Here is a 7,399-nt window from a genome sequence, read left to right on the forward strand (position 1 = left end):
GAATGGCATAGTACAGCACGGCATAGTACAGAATGGCATAGTACAGCACGGCACAGCATGGCTGGGCAGGACCCGGGGAAGGGCTGCCCCTCAGAGCAGGGGGTGGCACCGTCCTTGCCAGTGCCTCGGAGGGGAGATTCCCCGCAGAACAAAGACCATGTGGCCGCAGCAGATTTTTTGCTTATCAAATCAAGGAGCAGCTGGATTAGAGGATTAGAAACCAAATTAATTACTAATGACTTCCCGGGCGGCTCTGACATGATGCAGGGCCTGGCAGGCGGGGAGGGACCCTTGGTCAGCGGGTGGCAGGATGAGCTGTGGGGCATTAGAACGGGTCCTGGTCCCCATGAGGATGCTGTCAGGGGCCTGGTGCCCCAGTGCTGAGCCTGGCAGCCGGTGGCTGCACCAAGAGGCAGAGCTGTGGCTGGGGCAAGTGCAGCCCCTCACCCCTGGCTGCTTGACATGAGCTGGAGCGTTTCCACAGGCCTATCTGAGATGTGGTCCCCCCAGCCCGGAGTCCGGGGGGGGCTCACTACGGCGGGACCATCCTCCAGTCCCTCCCTGTGCTGCCCCATTCCCAACCCACTGGGCTGCAGCGGGAGGTGGGAGCAGGAGCAGGAGGGAGCCGGTGGCTGTTGCGTTGGTGCCGTTAACTGACTCGGTAAACAAGGACTCAGCAACAACTGCTGCTGTCCCCATTAGCCAGGACAACCGGGCTGGTCTCCATCTGCTTCCTGACCTGGATATTAAATTGCAGCAGATGATGAAAATATCTCAATGGCAAGAAAGTTTCCTTCTGCCTCCAGAGCCTTTTGCTCAGCTGTGCCAGTGCCAGGCAGAGGGACAGAGGGATGGAGGAATGACACCGCAGGGAAGGGTGAGCAGGGCAAGGGGCTGACCGTGCATGCTGTCCCTCAGCCATGCACCGTGTCCCCGCTCTATAGATGAGGGCTGAGTTGTGTGTTTAACAGGGACATCACAGCTTATAGAGGGGCTCCCCAGGGACATGGAAGCTCTGGGAGTCCTGCCTGCCCCATGGCAGAGCCACAGCAGCCCAGGCGAGCCAGACCGTGCCAGTGCAGCACAGGAGCCCTCTGCCACCGGCTCGTCCCACTTGTTGCACTGGGCTAATTGGTTTAAAGAGATTGTTGGGTCACTAATTATGGAACCTATTGAACAGCACATCCCAGCTTAGGGATACAATTAAAAGTTCACCCTAATTAATCAGGGGTAATTAACAGACCTTGCATTTCTCTGAGATTAATTAATCAAGGAATCCTGAGCAAATCAATGTGGGCAGGAGGAAAGCAGGGGATGGAGCAAGTGGGTGTCATGGGGTGATGCGATGCCTGACCCACTTCTCAGGGCTGGGAGCAGAGCCGGGGTCCCCGGGTCTGTGTCATCCCCTTGCCCAGTGCCAGCTCTGAGACCCCTGTGCTTCCTCCTCAGCACAGGGACTGTGTGGACACAGCGATGTGGGACCTGGTTCCTGCTGTGGGTTTGGCCAGCAACAGCACCACAAGGCTGCTGGCACCATGGGGTCCCGTATTCAGCCTCCCATATCCAGCCCCCAAAGCCCTCATGCCCTGTCCCATGGCTGGAGCGTGGCAGTCTCCTTGGCTGAGGGCTGCTGCAGCCGTGCCAATCGTTAACAGTGGTTTGGCTGCAGCTGCTTTATCTCCTGCTCCCCAGGGAGAAGCATATTGAGATAATCCAGACAAAATGATAGATATACATTAGTGTCTTGTGTATGGATCTGGCTCGGGGTTTGTAATATTTTGTTGCTAAGGAAGCCCTCATTTGTGGTGTGATCGAGGACCCCATGCCAAATCACGGAAATTGATGTGCTCATAGTGGAGAACTTAATCACCAGAGGGGAAATGCCCACCTCGTTTTTCTCGTGAAAGAGGAATGCAGCGCTTTGATTTTTGGCTCCAGTATAAACAGGGTGTGATTAAATATTGTTTCCCCTCTCTTTCTTGCCATTAATCAGGATATCGCTGTGAGCGCTGGGTGTGATGTGGGGACACTTGCTTTGATTCTTCAAGTTCTTAAATGGTTTTGTTCTCTTTTCAATCCCATTAAAAATAGAAAGCAGGGTGTTTCAAAGTGCTCCTGCTGGAGAGAGCTCATCTGAAGGATGTGCATCCGCTGGGAAACGCGCCTTCTGAAGCTGGCGGCTGCGCCCGCAGGAGAGCTCCAGCCCCGCAGCCGTGCAGCTCCTCTGCCATGCGCTGCCATGCTCTGCTGTGCTGGGCCATGTGTGCCACGACAGGCCCTGCCCCGGTGCAACAGGGGCAGCACCAGCCCGCAGCTCCTCGTGGCACGGTGCGGTGAAGCTGGAGCAGTTGGTGCCCGTGGCTGCTGACACAGGCACTGGTGTGGGGAGGTGAGGTGCAGCCCATGCTCCGGGACCCCCAGTGCAGGCTGGAGTGATCAAGTGACAGGAAAGCAGATGGAGCCTCTCTTCTCCTTTAGGTGCATTTACTGCCCTGGCTTGCATGGGCCATGATGGGACACGCAGGAGAGGATGAGCTGGAGGAGGCGTGTGGCCACTGCCTGCACCTCACCAACACAGGGAGCACTTCCCCTGTTAGCTCCCACCCATGTGCTTCACTCACTCACACCTCAGGCTCCTGTGGAAATGCACCAGAAACTGCTTTCAAAGAAGTTAATTTTAGAGCAAAGCTGCCACAGAAGCTTCTGCTGCTCCTCCTGTCACAACCTCTCGTGTCTGGTTCAGCCTCAGCATCCCTCCCCAGCCTGCCCAGCAAGGCCACAGCTAGGTCCCTACCAAGCATCCCCATGGAGAGACCTTGCAGGTGCAGGTCTCCCCTGCCCCAGGTGAGGAGTGTGAAGGAGATTAGTCAGGACACTTAAATTGGCAGTGGGTGAGGCTGTAAAGGCTTCTGGCAGTGCAGGTATGGCAGGAGTGGGTTTGGTGTTGCCTGGGCTCTCTCTATGGGCTGGTTCTATGTACATGGCACAGAGCTCGGGTGAGCTGGGTACCCCATACAGTGCCCAGGTCCCCCAGCACCAGAACCATGGGGTTGCTCTCCCAGGAGGGGTCAGAAGAGGAAGGAACTGCTCACAGATGCCCAGAAGATGGTGCAGGTGGGTTGATGTGGTGTTGGGGTGACTGCAGGAACCCTCCTGGGCTGGGGGCTCCACCACACCCTGCTCTCCTGGCCTTCTGTGGCTTTATAATCAGCCCATGGCTCCTAATGTGGAGAGTGACACCTCCTGGCATAGGGAGGGGGTCTCCCCAGAGCAATGAGGAAGAAGAGGGCAGGTCTTCCTCCACCCGGTGCCAGAGGATGCAGCAGTGCTGGGAATGAGCATGAATTCCCCGGGTCTCTCCCTTCAGCGTGAATGGGGCAGACTGCTTCTTATTTTCTGCCTTCCCGTTTACGTAAGGCGAGGATGTGGTTCTAAAGCTGTGCAAGAGCCCGGCTGAGCATGAGGCGACACCGAAAACAAGCCTTAAAAAACTTACCAGCTTGTGTTTGAGTACAGATTCCTCATTTGCAGTTAAATATAATTGTGTTGGTCTGTGAGCCAAAGAGATATTTCTAGTTATTTGAGAACTAGCTCCTGCCCCTGTGATCCCCAAGGAATGATAATGAGATTTAACCTAAGCAGATGCTGTGGAGAGTCTGGCAGAGCTCCGTGCATGATGGTGTAATGATGAGGAGCGGGGCATGGTTGCAGGGTTGCTGCTTGCTGCAGCGTGCAGATGAACTCTGACGACTGCATCATTTTCAGGTCCATGCTGTTCCTACGGCACCTCCTGGGCACGAGACGCTGACAGAGCTGGCACAGCCACCGGAGCCCTCTGGCACCAGGGAGGTGACTCTGGGCAGAAGGATGCTGTGATGGAGAGAGGGAGGATCCAGCTGCCCTCAGGGGCCAGCACGTGAGGAGCCTGTAGGTCACCTTCACCCTGCGGCCCTTCCCCTTCACCCCTCATGGCTCATCCTCAGTCCTTTGTGCATTTCCAACCCCAGCACATCTGGAGCTGCCCAGCTCCATGAGCAGGATCCAGCCCATGGTCCTGCAGCAGCTGCCTTCTCTGTGGGGATGGAGGCTCAGCCCGACCTGCCCTCCCCATCCACTGCCTGCAGCGCTGGGGTCAGTGCCCGCTGGGCCCATCCTGCTGGGAGCCGCCGTTATCCCAGCACAGGCAGGGCTGTGGCACAGTCCCCGCTGCGAGGGGCAGAAGCTGGAGTCTCCAGCCCACCCCTGCCCACCTCCAGTTATGGTCTTTGCAGCGTCAGTGACAGATACGTAAGGATTAAATTGCAGTAATCTCTGTAATCTACTCAGCAAGATTAAAGGCTCCCCCACCCCCAGACTTTATCCCTTTCATTCCAGGACTCCACTAGCAGTGATTACATTCGGGGAAAGCCATTTAGCTTTTAAGCACTGCTCCATCCTGCTTAAAAACGCATTTTGGAATCAAATGAGTTTGTGCAGCATGGCCAGGGCTGGGCAGGAGGCTCAGAACTGGGACCAAGTAGCTTGAGTCAGAGTCTAAATTGAATGTACTGTTTCTGGCCTCATTCGGAGCATGGTGCATTTACAGCTGATTAACCAGGCTTAACAGGAGCCTGACTCAATTCAAGGCACCTCAGCAAGTCTCTGCTTCCACCCTGCTGTCTGACAGGCACCTCTGGGCTCTACTGCCCATGGGAGGCCCCACACTTCAGAGCTGGAGACCTGCCAGTTGGTGCCGAGTGTGGTGGTGATGAACCGAGGGGCTGCAGGAGCTGGGATGGTGCAAGGGCTGTACCAAGGAGGAGGCACAGAGGGAAAACCACCTGAGAGCTGATGGCTCTTCAGTGATGCCGGAGTCTTTGGCGTTGCCTGGAGCGGGATGGAAGATGCAGTCCTGGCGTGCTCCCAGTGTTTGGGAATGGCTGGGTCCCGCTGCTATGTGCCTGCAGTGGCCCTGGGGGATGTGCAGCAGGTCTCTGAACACCATCAGTCCCATCCTCACACCTTCCTGCCCACTTGCTGCTCCCCATGGGTCTGGCTCGGCTGCATCCCTCATTCATCTGCTTCCCGGCTGCCGAACGGAGATGTTCTTCCTCCAGCCCCAAGTTTCCCGCTGTGACAGGGAGAACCAGGAGGCACTGGAGCAGCAGAACCTGCAGAGGAGGCTCTGCAGGCATTCAAGGACATTGCCAGGGCCAGGAGGCTGGAGCAGCTCAGCCCCTGTGGCACTGAGGATCCCCTGCCCAGGTACTGCTCAGCCATCAGTTCCCAGCACAAAGGAAGGTGCAGTTTGTCAGCCCGGAATCAAAAGGTGGTTGAGGACATATATATTAGACACAGAAAACTGGATTAACAATGGCACTTTGGCCCGGAGGGATTTGTTTGTCTCTGGAAATAAATTCTAACCTTGATCTCTTCTGCTTACAACCTGAAGACATCAAGGGCAGAATCCCACCTTTCATCCCATTTGTTATTTCCAGTATGCATTTCATTCCTCCCCTTTTTCCCATCAGTTTCATGTGCTCCTGGCACAGCCTTTCTTTGTGTATTCCTGTAACAACCTCCTGATCCCTACACTTCTACAGCCTCTCTCTTCCTCCCTGCCCATCAGTGCCTGTGCTTGAGATGAGCCCCTGGGCTGGGTCCTCCCCAGTGAACGCACTGAGCTGGGAGCCCCTTGGCAGCAGCAGCTCTTGCCTGATGTCAGTTCATGGCCTGGGTGATCAGTGCCTTGGGGAGAAGCAGGTGAAAGGGAGGAGGACAAGCTCCAAATCCATTCCATGGTGTTTGTGTCCTGAGTGTTGCCTGGCCACAGCCACAGACACCCCCGGAGCTGGACACGGCTCTGGGAAAGGAGGAGCATGAGAAACTTCCTGGGGGAAACCATTGTCCAGGAGCAGCAATGAGCTGCAACTGGCCCGGAGGGACAGGACTTGGGGGCTTCAGGGTTAATGCTGGGCAAGGCTGGGGGTTCTCTGCTGCTTTGGTAAATCCCCCCTCAGCAAGATGACTGGGGAGCTTGGGAGTGATGAAGAGGTGAGATGAGAAGGATCGACTCGGGAAGAGGCAGGAACTGAGGGGAGGGCAGCAGTGGGACCTTGAAAGGGGTTAACGGAGGTGGAGAAAAACTAAAGGAGAGGAAGATGTGAGGCTGGCAGGGAAATGCAGTGGAGCTCAGCTCAGGGACGGAGGAGGGGAGGCAGGACCTTGCCAGAGCTCACAGTCATTCCCCCTGTGCTGCGAGGTGCTGGGTGATGAGAGGAGAACCTCCTGTCCTCTCTCGGAAGGCTCCTTCCCCCCGTGATGCCGGGTCAGCTGCCGCAGCAGCACGGTGCCTGTGTCCCCCATGGAGGGATCCCACGAGGGCTGACTCCCAGGGCTCCTGTTGGTGCAGGTGGCAGGGCCGGGAGCATGCTGGAAGCACCGGAAACCTGTTGTTTATGTGGAGTGGGGTGTAAACAGCAGACATGTCATGGGGAAGACATGCCCTGCAAAGATAGAGAGACTGAAAGCAAAATTGTCAGCTTTACAAAACATTCCTCCCTTGCAAGCAGTGAAACCCGGAGGTGTCGAGGCATCCTCACCAGCTTTATTTATTCAGACGCCTCTAATGTTCATCCTTAAGCAATGTGTTTGCTGCCGAGGCTGGATCACCACATGGAGGCAATAAAATGGCTAAAAATGGAAAAAGCAACTTTTCCCGGATTTGGCAGTTTGTCATGGAGCGGAACTGAGTGATGGGCACATCCTGCTGCTGGAAGGGGAGCCCTCAAGTGCTCCCACCCTGCTGTCACTGCAGGGGCAGGGCAGCATCCCCTGCTCTGCCAGTGCAACTGGTGCTGCACTGACTGGGGTAGAGGTACCAGACACGGGTGAGTTCACACCAGCTCCAATCGCAAAACCCCTGTGGGTCACTTCAGCACAGTGGGGTGGTGAGTTTGGCCCCAGGAGGACTCAGCCCCTGTTCTACAGTTCCAGAGCTCTCCTGAGCCCGCAGACTCTTCCTTAAGAAACCATGTTTAAACTCCCGAGGGATTCAACCCCACCGCTCCCACACCAGCAGAGGGGATAGGCTGCAGCGAGCACTGCTTTTCATCTGCCTTTCCCATCTTTCCTTGTATCTGCACCGAGTTCCTGGGTGTTGCACAGGACAAAACCTCATCCCCACCCTGGACCAGCTGCCAGAGAGCTTGCAGCATCCTTGGTTGTGCTGGGCTGGCAGCTCTTGCCTGTCTCTCTCTATTATCCTCCTTCTTCCCAAGTAACAAGACAAGTAGTTTTCTGCAGCAGAACATGCTTTCCGTGCTGAGAAAGCAGGGACGGTGACTGCTCGTGTTCAAGCGGTGCTGCAAGCAGCGCTTTGGCAGAAGCAGCCAAGCAGAAGCTGGGGCTGTCAGGGTGT

At 56.1% G+C, this 7,399-nt stretch overlaps 1 long non-coding RNA gene across 1 annotated transcript; it reads right to left on the reverse strand.

Moving 5' to 3' along the window:
• Positions 1 to 6,551: 6,551 nt before the first annotated feature.
• On the reverse strand, positions 6,552 to 6,998 carry LOC130593130 (uncharacterized). Its single transcript, XR_008970751.1, has 2 exons — positions 6,832 to 6,998; positions 6,552 to 6,784 (listed from the first exon to the last, which is right to left on the reverse strand). It is a non-coding gene; the product is annotated as an uncharacterized LOC130593130 (long non-coding RNA).
• Between the last annotated feature and the right edge of the window lie 401 nt (positions 6,999 to 7,399).

Source organism: Pezoporus wallicus, unplaced genomic scaffold (assembly GCF_028554395.1).
Source record: "Pezoporus wallicus isolate ANWC-B61680 ecotype Strahan unplaced genomic scaffold, APGP_CSIRO_Pwel_v1 contig_6274, whole genome shotgun sequence".
NCBI classification, from domain to species: Eukaryota; Metazoa; Chordata; class Aves; order Psittaciformes; family Psittacidae; genus Pezoporus; species Pezoporus wallicus.